Source organism: Mixophyes fleayi, chromosome 1, assembly GCF_038048845.1.
Source record: "Mixophyes fleayi isolate aMixFle1 chromosome 1, aMixFle1.hap1, whole genome shotgun sequence".
Lineage (NCBI taxonomy): Eukaryota > Metazoa > Chordata > Amphibia > Anura > Limnodynastidae > Mixophyes > Mixophyes fleayi.
In genome coordinates, this window is record NC_134402.1 from 160,987,375 (window position 1) to 161,007,246 (window position 19,872).

Genomic DNA, 19,872 nt, shown 5'->3' on the forward strand with positions numbered 1-19,872 from the left:
AACCCAACTTCATCCCAATTTGTTAGCAACATAGTAATTAAATTATACAGCTAACAAATTAATCCCCCAAGCAGTATAGTTGAAATTGAATCTTGAAGGGCATTAAGACTTACAGTTTGGTGGGATCTAAATGTTCAACCAAGGGACAATCAAAGCTTTTTGCATCCTGAGACCTTCCAACCAAGCCTTTCGGCTCACACTTTACAGAACATTGGCCACGATTAAATTGGCATTGGTTACAGAACTGCCCATTTTCCAGATGAGTACAAGATGAAAAGAGAGCCTGGATAGCTCAGTCGGTAGAGCATCAGACTTTTAATCTGAGGGTCCAGGCTTCAAGTCCCTGTTCAGGCATGTATGCCTTTTAAACGATGGCAATCTATATTCTCTGTGCCGTGCAAAACATATGCTGTGAAGGATTTCCGTGATAAAAGTGAAAAAGGTCATTATCATCATTTCTCAAATTGTTGATGAGGAAACAAGTGATTCTGCAGTAAATAGCCATATTATTTGAACAAAAATACCAGAAACTCCAAGCATAACGCAAGATAATTTATTGATTTAGCTGATGAACTTCTCTTCACATTTTACAAATTCACAGTATGACTGGATTATAATACCACTACACAAGCATGACATTAGTGTACATCTGTAAATTAGGTGTACAGATGAAATTGAGTCTTGAAGGGTATGAATACTTATAGTGTACTAAGATCTCTATGATCAACCAAGGTGAAATAAACTTTTTTTTTATCGCAAGTGGATTTATTGATTTAGTTGGTCAACTTCTCTTACTATTTCACAAATTCACAGTATGATTACATTACACTGTCATGTACTGATAAAAGCTGGACATTAGTGAACATCTGTAAGTGCAAGTCAGGTCAGTCCAATCCAAATACATAATTTCCTAGAAACTTGAGATGCTATGTGGGACTTAAAGTGGTGCAGCATCTAAATAAAATGCTACGAGGCAAATATTACTTGTAGATTAAATTCTAAGTATATTAAGGTTAGACATTTCACCTCATTTCCTATCTAACCCAACTTCATCCCAATTTGTTAGCAACATAGTAATTAAATTAGACAGCAAACAAATTAATCCCCCAAGCAGTATAGTTGAAATTGAATCTTGAAGGGCATTAAGACTTACAGTTTGGTGGGATCTAAATGTTCAACCAAGGGACAATCAAAGCTTTTTGCATCCTGAGACCTTCCAACCAAGCCTTTCGGCTCACACTTTACAGAACATTGGCCACGATTAAATTGGCATTGGTTACAGAACTGCCCATTTTCCAGATGAGTACAAGATAAAAAGAGAGCCTGGATAGCTCAGTCGGTAGAGCATCAGACTTTTAATCTGAGGGTCCAGGCTTCAAGTCCCTGTTCAGGCATGTATGCCTTTAAAACGATGGCAATCTATATTCTCTGTGCCGTGCAAAATATATGCTGTGAAGGATTTCCGCGATAAAAGTGAAAAAGGTCATTATCATCATTTCTCAAATTGTTGATGAGGAAACAAGTGATTCTGCAGTAAATAGCCATATTATTTGAACAAAAATACCAGAAACTCCACGCATAACGCAAGATAATTTATTGATTTAGCTGATGAACTTCTCTTCACATTTTACAAATTCACAGTATGACTGGATTATAATGCCATTACACAAGCATGACATTAGTGTACATCTGTAAATTAAGTGTACAGGTGAAATTGAGTCTTAAAGGGTATGAATACTTATAGTGTACTAAGATCTCTATGATCAACCAAGGTGAAATAAACTTTTTTTTTTATCGCAAGTGGATTTATTGACTTAGTTGGTCAACTTCTCTTACCATTACACAATTTCACAGTATGATTACATTACACTGTCATGTACTGATAAAAGCTGGACATTAGTGAACATCTGTAAGTGCAAGTCAGGTCAGTCCAATCCAAATACATAATTTCCTAGAAACTTGAGATGCTATGTGGGACTTAAAGTGGTGCAGTATCTAAACAAAATGCTACGAGGCAAATATTACTTTTAGATTAAATTCTAAGTATATTAAGGCTAGACATTTCACCTCAATTCCTATGTAACCCAACTTCATCCCAATTTGTTAGCAACATAGTAATTAAATTAGACAGCTAAGAAATTAATCCGGTAGAGCATCAGACTTTTAATCTGAGGGTCCAGGCTTCAAGTCCCTGTTCAGGCATGTATGCCTTTTAAACGATGGCAATCTATATTCTCTGTGCCATGCAAAACGTATGCTGTGAAGGATTTCCGCGATAAAAGTGAAAAAGGTCATTATCATCATTTCTCAAATTGTTGATGAGAAAACAAGTGATTCTGCAGTAAATAGACATATTATTTGAACAAAATTACAAGAAACTCCACGCATAACGCAAGATAATTTATTGATTTAGCTGATGAACTTCTCTTCACATTTTACAAATTCACAGTATGACTGGATTATAATGCCATTACACAAGCATGACATTAGTGTACATCTGTAAATTAAGTGTACAGGTGAAATTGAGTCTTAAAGGGTATGAATACTTATAGTGTACTAAGATCTCTATGATCAACCAAGGTGAAATAAACTTTTTTTTTTATCGCAAGTGGATTTATTGACTTAGTTGGTCAACTTCTCTTACCATTACACAATTTCACAGTATGATTACATTACACTGTCATGTACTGATAAAAGCTGGACATTAGTGAACATCTGTAAGTGCAAGTCAGGTCAGTCCAATCCAAATACATAATTTCCTAGAAACTTGAGATGCTATGTGGGACTTAAAGTGGTGCAGCATCTAAATAAAATGCTACGAGGCAAATATTACTTGTAGATTAAATTCTAAGTATATTAAGGTTAGACATTTCACCTCATTTCCTATCTAACCCAACTTCATCCCAATTTGTTAGCAACATAGTAATTAAATTATACAGCTAACAAATTAATCCCCCAAGCAGTATAGTTGAAATTGAATCTTAAAGGGCATTAAGACTTACAGTTTGGTGGGATCTAAATGTTCAACCAAGGGACAATCAAAGCTTTTTGCATCCTGAGACCTTCCAACCAAGCCTTTCGGCTCACACTTTACAGAACATTGGCCACGATTAAATTGGCATTGGTTACAGAACTGCCCATTTTCCAGATGAGTACAAGATAAAAAGAGAGCCTGGATAGCTCAGTCAGTAGAGCATCAGACTTTTAATCTGAGGGTCCAGGCTTCAAGTCCCTGTTCAGGCATGTATGCCTTTAAAACGATGGCAATCTATATTCTCTGTGCCGTGCAAAACATATGCTGTGAAGGATTTCCGCGATAAAAGTGAAAAAGGTCATTATCATCATTTCTCAAATTGTTGATGAGGAAACAAGTGATTCTGCAGTAAATAGCCATATTATTTGAACAAAAATACCAGAAACTCCAAGCATAACGCAAGATAATTTATTGATTTAGCTGATGAACTTCTCTTCACATTTTAGAAATTCACAGTATGACTGGATTATAATACCACTACACATGCATGACATTAGTGTACATCTGTAAATTAGGTGTACAGATGAAATTGAGTCTTGAAGGGTATGAATACTTATAGTGTACTAAGATCTCTATGATCAACCAAGGTGAAATAAACTTTTTTTTTATCGCAAGTGGATTTATTGATTTAGTTGGTCAACTTCTCTTACTATTTCACAAATTCACAGTATGATTACATTACACTGTCATGTACTGATAAAAGCTGGACATTAGTGAACATCTGTAAGTGCAAGTCAGGTCAGTCCAATCCAAATACATAATTTCCTAGAAACTTGAGATGCTATGTGGGACTTAAAGAGGTGCAGTATCTAAACAAAATGCTACGAGGCAAATATTACTTGTAGATTAAATTCTAAGTATATTAAGGTTAGACATTTCACCTCATTTCCTATCTAACCCAACTTCATCCCAATTTGTTAGCAACATAGTAATTAAATTATACAGCTAACAAATTAATCCCCCAAGCAGTATAGTTGAAATTGAATCTTGAAGGGCATTAAGACTTACAGTTTGGTGGGATCTAAATGTTCAACCAAGGGACAATCAAAGCTTTTTGCATCCTGAGACCTTCCAACCAAGCCTTTCGGCTCACACTTTACAGAACATTGGCCACGATTAAATTGGCATTGGTTACAGAACTGCCCATTTTCCAGATGAGTACAAGATAAAAAGAGAGCCTGGATAGCTCAGTCGGTAGAGCATCAGACTTTTAATCTGAGGGTCCAGGCTTCAAGTCCCTGTTCAGGCATGTATGCCTTTTAAACGATGGCAATCTATATTCTCTGTGCCATGCAAAACGTATGCTGTGAAGGATTTCCGCGATAAAAGTGAAAAAGGTCATTATCATCATTTCTCAAATTGTTGATGAGAAAACAAGTGATTCTGCAGTAAATAGCCATATTATTTGAACAAAAATACAAGAAACTCCACGCATAACGCAAGATAATTTATTGATTTAGCTGATGAACTTCTCTTCACATTTTACAAATTCACAGTATGACTGGATTATAATACCACTACACAAGCATGACATTAGTGTACATCTGTAAATTAGGTGTACAGATGAAATTGAGTCTTGAAGGGTATGAATACTTATAGTGTACTAAGATCTCTATGATCAACCAAGGTGAAATAAACTTTTTTTTTATCGCAAGTGGATTTATTAATTTAGTTGGTCAACTTCTCTTACTATTTCACAAATTCACAGTATGATTACATTACACTGTCATGTACTGATAAAAGCTGGACATTAGTGAACATCTGTAAGTGCAAGTCAGGTCAGTCCAATCCAAATACATAATTTCCTAGAAACTTGAGATGCTATGTGGGACTTAAAGTGGTGCAGTATCTAAACAAAATGCTACGAGGCAAATATTACTTTTAGATTAAATTCTAAGTATATGAAGGCTAGACATTTCACCTCAATTCCTATGTAACCCAACTTCATCCCAATTTGTTAGCAACATAGTAATTAAATTAGACAGCTAAGAAATTAATCCGGTAGAGCATCAGACTTTTAATCTGAGGGTCCAGGCTTCAAGTCCCTGTTCAGGCATGTATGCCTTTTAAACGATGGCAATCTATATTCTCTGTGCCATGCAAAACGTATGCTGTGAAGGATTTCCGCGATAAAAGTGAAAAAGGTCATTATCATCATTTCTCAAATTGTTGATGAGAAAACAAGTGATTCTGCAGTAAATAGACATATTATTTGAACAAAATTACAAGAAACTCCACGCATAACGCAAGATAATTTATTGATTTAGCTGATGAACTTCTCTTCACATTTTACAAATTCACAGTATGACTGGATTATAATGCCATTACACAAGCATGACATTAGTGTACATCTGTAAATTAAGTGTACAGGTGAAATTGAGTCTTAAAGGGTATGAATACTTATAGTGTACTAAGATCTCTATGATCAACCAAGGTGAAATAAACTTTTTTTTTTATCGCAAGTGGATTTATTAATTTAGTTGGTCAACTTCTCTTACTATTTCACAAATTCACAGTATGATTACATTACACTGTCATGTACTGATAAAAGCTGGACATTAGTGAACATCTGTAAGTGCAAGTCAGGTCAGTCCAATCCAAATACATAATTTCCTAGAAACTTGAGATGCTATGTGGGACTTAAAGTTGTGCAGCATCTAAATAAAATGCTACGAGGCAAATATTACTTGTAGATTAAATTCTAAGTATATTAAGGTTAGACATTTCAACTCATTTCCTATCTAACCCAACTTCATCCCAATTTGTTAGCAACATAGTAATTAAATTAGACAGCAAACAAATTAATTCCCCAAGCAGTATAGTTGAAAATGAATCTTGAAGGGCATTAAGACTTACAGTTTGGTGGGATCTAAATGTTCAACCAAGGGACAATCAAAGCTTTTTGCTTCCTGAGACCTTCCAACCAAGCCTTTCGGCTCACACTTTACAGAACATTGGCCACGATTAAATTGGCATTGGTTACAGAACTGCCCATTTTCCAGATGAGTACAAGATAAAAAGAGAGCCTGGATAGCTCAGTCGGTAGAGCATCAGACTTTTAATCTGAGGGTCCAGGGTTTAAGTCCCTGTTCAGGCGTGTATGCCTTTTAAACGATGGCAATCTATATTCTCTGTGCCATGCAAAACGTATACTGTGAATGATTTCAGCGATAAAAGTGAAAAAGGTCATTATCATCATTTCTCAAATTGTTGATAAGGAAACAAGTGATTCTGCAGTAAATAGCCATATTATTTGGACAAAAATACCAGAAACTCCACGCATAACGCAAGATAATTTGTTGATTTAGCTGATGAACTAATCTTCACATTTTACAAATTCACAGTATGACTGGATTATAATGCCATTACACAAGCATGACATTAGTGTACATCTGTAAATTAAGTGTACAGATGAAATTGAGTCTTGAAGGGTATGAATACTTATAGTGTACTAAGATCTCTATGATCAACCAAGGTGAAATAAACTTTTTTTTTTATCGCAAGTGGATTTATTGATTTAGTTGGTCCACTTCTCTTACCATTTCACAATTTCACAGTATGATTACATTACACTGTCATGTACTGATAAAAGCTGGACATTAGTTAACATCTGTAAGTGCAAGTCAGGTTAGTCCAATCCAAATACATAATTTCCTAGAAACTTGAGATGCTATGTGGGACTTAAAGTGGTGCAGCATCTAAACAAAATGCTATGAGGCAAATATTACTTGTAGATTAAATGCTAAGTATATTAAGGTTAGACATTTCACCTCATTTCCTATCTAACCCAACTTCATCCCAATTTGTTAGCAACATAGTAATTAAATTAGTCAGCTAACAAATTAATCCCCCAAGCAGTATAGTTGAAAATGAATCTTGATGGGCATTAAGACTTACAGTTTTGTGGGATCTAAATGTTCAACCAAGGGATAATGAAAGCTTTTTGCATCCTGAGACCTTCCAACCAAGCCTTTTGGCTCACACTTTACAGAACATTGGCCACGATTAAATTGGCATTGGTTACAGAACTGCCCATTTTGCAGATGAGTACAAGATAAAAAGAGAGCCTGGATAGCTCTATATGGCAATCTATATTCTCTGTGCCATGCAAAACGTATACTGTGAATGATTTCCGCGATAAAAGTGAAAAAGGTCATTATCATCATTTCTCAAATTGTTGATAAGGAAACAAGTGATTCTGCAGTAAATAGCCATATTATTTGGACAAAAATACCAGAAACTCCACGCATAACGCAAGATAATTTGTTGATTTAGCTGATGAACTAATCTTCACATTTTACAAATTCACAGTATGACTGGATTATAATGCCATTACACAAGCATGACATTAGTGTACATCTGTAAATTAAGTGTACAGATGAAATTGAGTCTTGAAGGGTATGAATACTTATAGTGTACTAAGATCTCTATGATCAACCAAGGTGAAATAAACTTTTTTTTTTATCGCAAGTGGATTTATTGATTTAGTTGGTCAACTTCTCTTACCATTTCACAATTTCACAGTATGATTACATTACACTGTCATGTACTGATAAAAGCTGGACATTAGTTAACATCTGTAAGTGCAAGTCAGGTCAGTCCAATCCAAATACATAATTTCCTAGAAACTTGAGATGCTATGTGGGACTTAAAGTGGTGCAGCATCTAAACAAAATGCTATGAGGCAAATATTACTTGTAGATTAAATGCTAAGTATATTAAGGTTAGACATTTCACCTCATTTCCTATCTAACCCAACTTCATCCCAATTTGTTAGCAACATAGTAATTAAATTAGACAGCAAACAAATTAATCCCCCAAGCAGTATAGTTGAAAATGAATCTTGAAGGGCATTAAGACTTACAGTTTTGTGGGATCTAAATGTTCAACCAAGGGATAATCAAAGCTTTTTGCATCCTGAGACCTTCCAACCAAGCCTTTTGGCTCACACTTTACAGAACATTGGCCACGATTAAATTGGCATTGGTTACAGAACTGCCCATTTTCCAGATGAGTACAAGATAAAAAGAGAGCCTGGATAGCTCTATATGGCAATCTATATTCTCTGTGCCATGCAAAACGTATACTGTGAATGATTTCCGCGATAAAAGTGAAAAAGGTCATTATCATCATTTCTTAAATTGTTGATAAGGAAACAAGTGATTCTGCAGTAAATAGCCATATTATTTGGACAAAAATACCAGAAACTCCACGCATAACGCAAGATAATTTGTTGATTTAGCTGATGAACTAATCTTCACATTTTACAAATTCACAGTATGACTGGATTATAATGCCATTACACAAGCATGACATTAGTGTACATCTGTAAATTAAGTGTACAGATGAAATTGAGTCTTGAAGGGTATGAATACTTATAGTGTACTAAGATCTCTATGATCAACCAAGGTGAAATAAACTTTTTTTTTTATCGCAAGTGGATTTATTGATTTAGTTGGTCAACTTCTCTTACCATTTCACTATTTCACAGTATGATTACATTACACTGTCATGTACTGATAAAAGCTGGACATTAGTTAACATCTGTAAGTGCAAGTCAGGTCAGTCCAATCCAAATACATAATTTCCTAGAAACTTGAGATGCTATGTGGGACTTAAAGTGGTGCAGCATCTAAACAAAATGCTATGAGGCAAATATTACTTGTAGATTAAATGCTAAGTATATTAAGGTTAGACATTTCACCTCATTTCCTATCTAACCCAACTTCATCCCAATTTGTTAGCAACATAGTAATTAAATTATTTAGCTAACAAATTAATCCCCCAAGCAGTATAGTTGAAAATGAATCTTGAAGGGCATTAAGACTTACAGTTTGGTGGGATCTAAATGTTCAACCAAGGGACAATCAAAGGTTTTTGCATCCTGAGACCTTCCAACCAAGCCTTTCGGCTCACACTTTACAGAACATTGGCCACGATTAAATTGGCATTGGTTACAGAACTGCCCATTTTCCAGATGAGTACAAGATAAAAAGAGAGCCTGGATAGCTCAGTCGGTAGAGCATCAGACTTTTAATCTGATGGTCCAGGGTTCAAGTCCATGTTCAGGTGTGTATGCCTTTTAAACCATGGCAATCTATATTCTCTGTGCCATGCAAAACGTATACTGTGAATGATTTCCGCGATAAAAGTGAAAAAGGTCATTATCATCATTTCTGAAATTGTTGATAAGGAAACAAGTGATTCTGCAGTAAATAGCCATATTATTTGGACAAAAATACCAGAAACTCCACGCATAACGCAAGATAATTTGTTGATTTAGCTGATGAACTACTCTTCACATTTTACAAATTCACAGTATGACTGGATTATAATGCAATTACACAAGCATGACATTAGTGTACATCTGTAAATTAGGTGTACAGATGAAATTGAGTCTTGAAGGGTATGAATACTTATAGAGTACTAAGATCTCTATGATCAACCAAGGTGAAATAAACTTTTTTTTTATCGCAAGTGGATTTATTGACTTAGTTGGTCAACTTCTCTTACCATTACACAATTTCACAGTATGATTACATTACACTGTCATGTACTGATAAAAGCTGGACATTAGAGAACATCTGTAAGTGCAAGTCAGGTCAGTCCAATCCAAATACATAACTTCCTAGAAACTTGAGATGCTATGTGGGACTTAAAGTGGTGCAGCATCTAAATAAAATGCTACGAGGCAAATATTACTTGTAGATTAAATTCTAAGTATATTAAGGTTAGACATTTCACCTCATTTCCTATCTAACCCAACTTCATCCCAATTTGTTAGCAACATAGTAATTAAATTAGACAGCAAACAAATTAATCCCCCAAGCAGTATAGTTGAAAATGAATCTTGAAGGGCATTAAGACTTACAGTTTGGTGGGATCTAAATGTTCAACCAAGGGACAATCAAAGCTTTTTGCATCCTGAGACCTTCCAACCAAGCCTTTCGGCTCACACTTTACAGAACATTGGCCACGATTAAATTGGCATTGGTTACAGAACTGCCCATTTTCCAGATGAGTACAAGATAATAAGAGAGCCTGGATAGCTCAGTCGGTAGAGCATCAGACTTTTAATCTCAGGGTCCAGGGTTCAAGTCCCTGTTCAGGCATGTATGCCTTTTAAACGATGGCAATCTATATTCTCTGTGCCATGCAAAACGTATGCTGTGAAGGATTTCCGCAATAAAAGTGAAAAAGGTCATTATCATCATTTCTCAAATTGTTGATGAGGAAACAAGTGATTCTGAAGTAAATAGCCATATTATTTGAACAAAAATACAAGAAACTCAACGCATAACGCAAGATAATTTATTGATTTAGCTGATGAACTTCTCTTCACATTTTAGAAATTCACAGTATGACTGGATTATAATGCCATTACACAAGCATGACATTAGTGTACATCTGTAAATTAAGTGTACAGATGAAATTGAGTCTTGGAGGGTATGAATACTTATAGTGTACTAAGATCTCTATGATCAACCAAGGTGAAATAAACTTTTTTTTTTATCGCAAGTGGATTTATTGACTTAGTTGGTCAACTTCTCTTACCATTACACAATTTCACAGTATGATTACATTACACTGTCATGTACTGATAAAAGCTGGACATTAGAGAACATCTGTAAGTGCAAGTCAGGTCAGTCCAATCCAAATACATAACTTCCTAGAAACTTGAGATGCTATGTGGGACTTAAAGTGGTGCAGCATCTAAATAAAATGCTACGAGGCAAATATTACTTGTAGATTAAATTCTAAGTATATTAAGGTTAGACATTTCACCTCATTTCCTATCTAACCCAACTTCATCCCAATTTGTTAGCAACATAGTAATTAAATTAGACAGCAAACAAATTAATCCCCCAAGCAGTATAGTTGAAAATGAATCTTGAAGGGCATTAAGACTTACAGTTTGGTGGGATCTAAATGTTCAACCAAGGGATAATGAAAGCTTTTTGCATCCTGAGACCTTCCAACCAAGCCTTTTGGCTCACACTTTACAGAACATTGGCCACGATTAAATTGGCATTGGTTACAGAACTGCCCATTTTCCAGATGAGTACAAGATAAAAAGAGAGCCTGGATAGCTCTATATGGCAATCTATATTCTCTGTGCCATGCAAAACGTATACTGTGAATGATTTCCGCGATAAAAGTGAAAAAGGTCATTATCATCATTTCTCAAATTGTTGATAAGGAAACAAGTGATTCTGCAGTAAATAGCCATATTATTTGGACAAAAATACCAGAAACTCCACGCATAACGCAAGATAATTTGTTGATTTAGCTGATGAACTAATCTTCACATTTTACAAATTCACAGTATGACTGGATTATAATGCCATTACACAAGCATGACATTAGTGTACATCTGTAAATTAAGTGTACAGATGAAATTGAGTCTTGAAGGGTATGAATACTTATAGTGTACTAAGATCTCTATGATCAACCAAGGTGAAATAAACTTTTTTTTTTATCGCAAGTGGATTTATTGATTTAGTTGGTCAACTTCTCTTACCATTTCACAATTTCACAGTATGATTACATTACACTGTCATGTACTGATAAAAGCTGGACATTAGTTAACATCTGTAAGTGCAAGTCAGGTCAGTCCAATCCAAATACATAATTTCCTAGAAACTTGAGATGCTATGTGGGACTTAAAGTGGTGCAGCATCTAAATAAAATGCTACGAGGCAAATATTACTTGTAGATTAAATTCTAAGTATATTAAGGTTAGACATTTCAACTCATTTCCTATCTAACCCAACTTCATCCCAATTTGTTAGCAACATAGTAATTAAATTAGACAGCAAACAAATTAATTCCCCAAGCAGTATAGTTGAAAATGAATCTTGAAGGGCATTAAGACTTACAGTTTGGTGGGATCTAAATGTTCAACCAAGGGACAATCAAAGCTTTTTGCTTCCTGAGACCTTCCAACCAAGCCTTTCGGCTCACACTTTACAGAACATTGGCCACGATTAAATTGGCATTGGTTACAGAACTGCCCATTTTCCAGATGAGTACAAGATAAAAAGAGAGCCTGGATAGCTTAGTCGGTAGAGCATCAGACTTTTAATCTGAGGGTCCAGGGTTTAAGTCCCTGTTCAGGCGTGTATGCCTTTTAAACGATGGCAATCTATATTCTCTGTGCCATGCAAAACGTATACTGTGAATGATTTCAGCGATAAAAGTGAAAAAGGTCATTATCATCATTTCTCAAATTGTTGATAAGGAAACAAGTGATTCTGCAGTAAATAGCCATATTATTTGGACAAAAATACCAGAAACTCCACGCATAACGCAAGATAATTTGTTGATTTAGCTGATGAACTAATCTTCACATTTTACAAATTCACAGTATGACTGGATTATAATGCCATTACACAAGCATGACATTAGTGTACATCTGTAAATTAAGTGTACAGATGAAATTGAGTCTTGAAGGGTATGAATACTTATAGTGTACTAAGATCTCTATGATCAACCAAGGTGAAATAAACTTTTTTTTTTATCGCAAGTGGATTTATTGATTTAGTTGGTCCACTTCTCTTACCATTTCACAATTTCACAGTATGATTACATTACACTGTCATGTACTGATAAAAGCTGGACATTAGTTAACATCTGTAAGTGCAAGTCAGGTTAGTCCAATCCAAATACATAATTTCCTAGAAACTTGAGATGCTATGTGGGACTTAAAGTGGTGCAGCATCTAAACAAAATGCTATGAGGCAAATATTACTTGTAGATTAAATGCTAAGTATATTAAGGTTAGACATTTCACCTCATTTCCTATCTAACCCAACTTCATCCCAATTTGTTAGCAACATAGTAATTAAATTAGTCAGCTAACAAATTAATCCCCCAAGCAGTATAGTTGAAAATGAATCTTGATGGGCATTAAGACTTACAGTTTTGTGGGATCTAAATGTTCAACCAAGGGATAATGAAAGCTTTTTGCATCCTGAGACCTTCCAACCAAGCCTTTTGGCTCACACTTTACAGAACATTGGCCACGATTAAATTGGCATTGGTTACAGAACTGCCCATTTTGCAGATGAGTACAAGATAAAAAGAGAGCCTGGATAGCTCTATATGGCAATCTATATTCTCTGTGCCATGCAAAACGTATACTGTGAATGATTTCCGCGATAAAAGTGAAAAAGGTCATTATCATCATTTCTCAAATTGTTGATAAGGAAACAAGTGATTCTGCAGTAAATAGCCATATTATTTGGACAAAAATACCAGAAACTCCACGCATAACGCAAGATAATTTGTTGATTTAGCTGATGAACTAATCTTCACATTTTACAAATTCACAGTATGACTGGATTATAATGCCATTACACAAGCATGACATTAGTGTACATCTGTAAATTAAGTGTACAGATGAAATTGAGTCTTGAAGGGTATGAATACTTATAGTGTACTAAGATCTCTATGATCAACCAAGGTGAAATAAACTTTTTTTTTTATCGCAAGTGGATTTATTGATTTAGTTGGTCAACTTCTCTTACCATTTCACAATTTCACAGTATGATTACATTACACTGTCATGTACTGATAAAAGCTGGACATTAGTTAACATCTGTAAGTGCAAGTCAGGTCAGTCCAATCCAAATACATAATTTCCTAGAAACTTGAGATGCTATGTGGGACTTAAAGTGGTGCAGCATCTAAACAAAATGCTATGAGGCAAATATTACTTGTAGATTAAATGCTAAGTATATTAAGGTTAGACATTTCACCTCATTTCCTATCTAACCCAACTTCATCCCAATTTGTTAGCAACATAGTAATTAAATTAGACAGCAAACAAATTAATCCCCCAAGCAGTATAGTTGAAAATGAATCTTGAAGGGCATTAAGACTTACAGTTTTGTGGGATCTAAATGTTCAACCAAGGGATAATCAAAGCTTTTTGCATCCTGAGACCTTCCAACCAAGCCTTTTGGCTCACACTTTACAGAACATTGGCCACGATTAAATTGGCATTGGTTACAGAACTGCCCATTTTCCAGATGAGTACAAGATAAAAAGAGAGCCTGGATAGCTCTATATGGCAATCTATATTCTCTGTGCCATGCAAAACGTATACTGTGAATGATTTCCGCGATAAAAGTGAAAAAGGTCATTATCATCATTTCTTAAATTGTTGATAAGGAAACAAGTGATTCTGCAGTAAATAGCCATATTATTTGGACAAAAATACCAGAAACTCCACGCATAACGCAAGATAATTTGTTGATTTAGCTGATGAACTAATCTTCACATTTTACAAATTCACAGTATGACTGGATTATAATGCCATTACACAAGCATGACATTAGTGTACATCTGTAAATTAAGTGTACAGATGAAATTGAGTCTTGAAGGGTATGAATACTTATAGTGTACTAAGATCTCTATGATCAACCAAGGTGAAATAAACTTTTTTTTTTATCGCAAGTGGATTTATTGATTTAGTTGGTCAACTTCTCTTACCATTTCACTATTTCACAGTATGATTACATTACACTGTCATGTACTGATAAAAGCTGGACATTAGTTAACATCTGTAAGTGCAAGTCAGGTCAGTCCAATCCAAATACATAATTTCCTAGAAACTTGAGATGCTATGTGGGACTTAAAGTGGTGCAGCATCTAAACAAAATGCTATGAGGCAAATATTACTTGTAGATTAAATGCTAAGTATATTAAGGTTAGACATTTCACCTCATTTCCTATCTAACCCAACTTCATCCCAATTTGTTAGCAACATAGTAATTAAATTATTTAGCTAACAAATTAATCCCCCAAGCAGTATAGTTGAAAATGAATCTTGAAGGGCATTAAGACTTACAGTTTGGTGGGATCTAAATGTTCAACCAAGGGACAATCAAAGGTTTTTGCATCCTGAGACCTTCCAACCAAGCCTTTCGGCTCACACTTTACAGAACATTGGCCACGATTAAATTGGCATTGGTTACAGAACTGCCCATTTTCCAGATGAGTACAAGATAAAAAGAGAGCCTGGATAGCTCAGTCGGTAGAGCATCAGACTTTTAATCTGATGGTCCAGGGTTCAAGTCCATGTTCAGGTGTGTATGCCTTTTAAACGATGGCAATCTATATTCTCTGTGCCATGCAAAACGTATACTGTGAATGATTTCCGCGATAAAAGTGAAAAAGGTCATTATCATCATTTCTGAAATTGTTGATAAGGAAACAAGTGATTCTGCAGTAAATAGCCATATTATTTGGACAAAAATACCAGAAACTCCACGCATAACGCAAGATAATTTGTTGATTTAGCTGATGAACTACTCTTCACATTTTACAAATTCACAGTATGACTGGATTATAATGCCATTACACAAGCATGACATTAGTGTACATCTGTAAATTAGGTGTACAGATGAAATTGAGTCTTGAAGGGTATGAATACTTATAGAGTACTAAGATCTCTATGATCAACCAAGGTGAAATAAACTTTTTTTTTATCGCAAGTGGATTTATTGACTTAGTTGGTCAACTTCTCTTACCATTACACAATTTCACAGTATGATTACATTACACTGTCATGTACTGATAAAAGCTGGACATTAGAGAACATCTGTAAGTGCAAGTCAGGTCAGTCCAATCCAAATACATAACTTCCTAGAAACTTGAGATGCTATGTGGGACTTAAAGTGGTGCAGCATCTAAATAAAATGCTACGAGGCAAATATTACTTGTAGATTAAATTCTAAGTATATTAAGGTTAGACATTTCACCTCATTTCCTATCTAACCCAACTTCATCCCAATTTGTTAGCAACATAGTAATTAAATTAGACAGCAAACAAATTAATCCCCCAAGCAGTATAGTTGAAAATGAATCTTGAAGGGCATTAAGACTTACAGTTTGGTGGGATCTAAATGTTCAACCAAGGGACAATCAAAGCTTTTTGCATCCTGAGACCTTCCAACCAAGCCTTTCGGCTCACACTTTACAGAACATTGGCCACGATTAAATTGGCATTGGTTACAGAACTGCCCATTTTCCAGATGAGTACAAGATAATAAGAGAGCCTGGATAGCTCAGTCGGTAGAGCATCAGACTTTTAATCTCAGGGTCCAGGGTTCAAGTCCCTGTTCAGGCATGTATGCCTTTTAAACGATGGCAATCTATATTCTCTGTGCCATGCAAAACGTATGCTGTGAAGGATTTCCGCGATAAAAGTGAAAAAGGTCATTATCATCATTTCTCAAATTGTTGATGAGGAAACAAGTGATTCTGAAGTAAATAGCCATATTATTTGAACAAAAATACAAGAAACTCAACGCATAACGCAAGATAATTTGTTGATTTAGCTGATGAACTAATCTTCACATTTTACAAATTCACAGTATGACTGGATTATAATGCCATTACACAAGCATGACATTAGTGTACATCTGTAAATTAGGTGTACAGATGAAATTGAGTCTTGAAGGGTATGAATACTTATAGTGTACTAAGATCTCTATGATCAACCAAGGTGAAATAAACTTTTTTTTTATCGCAAGTGGATTTATTGACTTAGTTGGTCAACTTCTCTTACCATTACACAATTTCACAGTATGATTACATTACACTGTCATGTACTGATAAAAGCTGGACATTAGTGAACATCTGTAAGTGCAAGTCAGGTCAGTCCAATCCAAATACATAATTTCCTAGAAACTTGAGATGCTATGTGGGACTTAAAGTGGTGCAGCATCTAAATAAAATGCTACGAGGCAAATATTACTTGTAGATTAAATTCTAAGTATATTAAGGTTAGACATTTCACCTCATTTCCTATCTAACCCAACTTCATCCCAATTTGTTAGCAACATAGTAATTAAATTAGACAGCAAACAAATTAATCCCCCAAGCAGTATAGTTGAAAATGAATCTTGAAGGGCATTAAGACTTACAGTTTGGTGGGATCTAAATGTTCAACCAAGGGACAATCAAAGGTTTTTGCATCCTGAGACCTTCCAACCAAGCCTTTCGGCTCACACTTTACAGAACATTGGCCACGATTAAATTGGCATTGGTTACAGAACTGCCCATTTTCCAGATGAGGACAAGATAATAAGAGAGCCTGGATAGCTCAGTCGGTAGAGCATCAGACTTTTAATCTGAGGGTCCAGGGTTCAAGTCCCTGTTCAGGCGTGTATGCCTTTTAAACAATGGCAATCTATATTCTCTGTGCCATGCAAAACGTATGCTGTGAAGGATTTCCGCGATAAAAGTGAAAAAGGTCATTATCATCATTTCTCAAATTGTTGATGAGGAAACAAGTGATTCTGAAGTAAATAGCCATATTATTTGAACAAAAATACAAGAAACTCAACGCATAACGCAAGATAATTTATTGATTTAGCTGATGAACTTCTCTTCACATTTTAGAAATTCACAGTATGACTGGATTATAATGCCATTACACAAGCATGACATTAGTGTACATCTGTAAATTAAGTGTACAGATGAAATTGAGTCTTGGAGGGTATGAATACTTATAGTGTACTAATATCTCTATGATCAACCAAGGTGAAATAAACTTTGTTTTTATCGCAAGTGGATTTATTGACTTAGTTGGTCAACTTCTCTTACCATTACACAATTTCACAGTACGATTACATTACACTGTCATGTACTGATAAAAGCTGGACATTAGTGAACATCTGTAAGTGCAAGTCAGGTCAGTCCAATCCAAATACATAATTTCCTAGAAACTTGAGATGCTATGTGGGACTTAAAGTGGTGCAGCATCTAAATAAAATGCTACGAGGCAAATATTACTTGTAGATTAAATTCTAAGTATATTAAGGTTAGACATTTCACCTCATTTCCTATCTAACCCAACTTCATCCCAATTTGTTAGCAAAATAGTAATTAAATTAGACAGCAAACAAATTAATCCCCCAAGCAGTATAGTTGAAAATGAATCTTGAAGGGCATTAAGACTTACAGTTTGGTGGGATCTAAATGTTCAACCAAGGGAGAATCAAAGGTTTTTGCATCCTGAGACCTTCCAACCAAGCCTTTCGGCTCACACTTTACAGAACATTGGCCACGATTAAATTGGCATTGGTTACAGAACTGCCCATTTTCCAGATGAGTAGAAGACAAAAAGAGAGCCTGGATAACTCAGTCGGTAGAGCATCAGACTTTTAATCTGAGGGTCCAGGGTTCAAGTCCCTGTTCAGGCATGTATGCCTTTTAAACGATGGCAATCTATATTCTCTGTGCCATGCAAAACGTATGCTGTGAAGGATTTCCGCGATAAAAGTGAAAAAGGTCATTATCATCATTTCTCAAATTGTTGATGAGGAAACAAGTGATTCTGAAGTAAATAGCCATATTATTTGAACAAAAATACAAGAAACTCAACGCATAACGCAAGATAATTTGTTGATTTAGCTGATGAACTAATCTTCACATTTTACAAATTCACAGTATGACTGGATTATAATGCCATTACACAAGCATGACATTAGTGTACATCTGTAAATTAGGTGTACAGATGAAATTGAGTCTTGAAGGGTATGAATACTTATAGTGTACTAAGATCTCTATGATCAACCAAGGTGAAATAAACTTTTTTTTTATCGCAAGTGGATTTATTGACTTAGTTGGTCAACTTCTCTTACCATTACACAATTTCACAGTATGATTACATTACACTGTCATGTACTGATAAAAGCTGGACATTAGTGAACATCTGTAAGTGCAAGTCAGGTCAGTCCAATCCAAATACATAATTTCCTAGAAACTTGAGATGCTATGTGGGACTTAAAGTGGTGCAGCATCTAAATAAAATGCTACGAGGCAAATATTACTTGTAGATTAAATTCTAAGTATATTAAGGTTAGACATTTCACCTCATTTCCTATCTAACCCAACTTCATCCCAATTTGTTAGCAACATAGTAATTAAATTAGACAGCAAACAAATTAATCCCCCAAGCAGTATAGTTGAAAATGAATCTTGAAGGGCATTAAGACTTACAGTTTGGTGGGATCTAAATGTTCAACCAAGGGACAATCAAAGGTTTTTGCATCCTGAGACCTTCCAACCAAGCCTTTCGGCTCACACTTTACAGAACATTGGCCACGATTAAATTGGCATTGGTTACAGAACTGCCCATTTTCCAGATGAGGACAAGATAATAAGAGAGCCTGGATAGCTCAGTCGGTAGAGCATCAGACTTTTAATCTGAGGGTCCAGGGTTCAAGTCCCTGTTCAGGCGTGTATGCCTTTTAAACAATGGCAATCTATATTCTCTGTGCCATGCAAAACGTATGCTGTGAAGGATTTCCGCGATAAAAGTGAAAAAGGTCATTATCATCATTTCTCAAATTGTTGATGAGGAAACAAGTGATTCTGAAGTAAATAGCCATATTATTTGAACAAAAATACAAGAAACTCAACGCATAACGCAAGATAATTTATTGATTTAGCTGATGAACTTCTCTTCACATTTTAGAAATTCACAGTATGACTGGATTATAATGCCATTACACAAGCATGACATTAGTGTACATCTGTAAATTAAGTGTACAGATGAAATTGAGTCTTGGAGGGTATGAATACTTATAGTGTACTAAGATCTCTATGATCAACCAAGGTGAAATAAACTTTGTTTTTATCGCAAGTGGATTTATTGACTTAGTTGGTCAACTTCTCTTACCATTACACAATTTCACAGTACGATTACATTACACTGTCATGTACTGATAAAAGCTGGACATTAGTGAACATCTGTAAGTGCAAGTCAGGTCAGTCCAATCCAAATACATAATTTCCTAGAAACTTGAGATGCTATGTGGGAC

General features: G+C 35.3%; 2 non-coding genes across 2 annotated transcripts; both read left to right on the forward strand.

Annotated features, from left to right (window-relative positions):
• The first annotated feature begins 17,136 nt into the window (after nucleotides 1-17,136).
• Nucleotides 17,137-17,209, forward strand: TRNAK-UUU (transfer RNA lysine (anticodon UUU)). The gene has a single exon. It is a non-coding gene; the product is annotated as a tRNA-Lys (tRNA).
• A 2,007-nt stretch (nucleotides 17,210-19,216) lies between these two features.
• On the forward strand, nucleotides 19,217-19,289 carry TRNAK-UUU (transfer RNA lysine (anticodon UUU)). Its single transcript has one exon. It is a non-coding gene; the product is annotated as a tRNA-Lys (tRNA).
• Nucleotides 19,290-19,872: the final 583 nt, after the last annotated feature.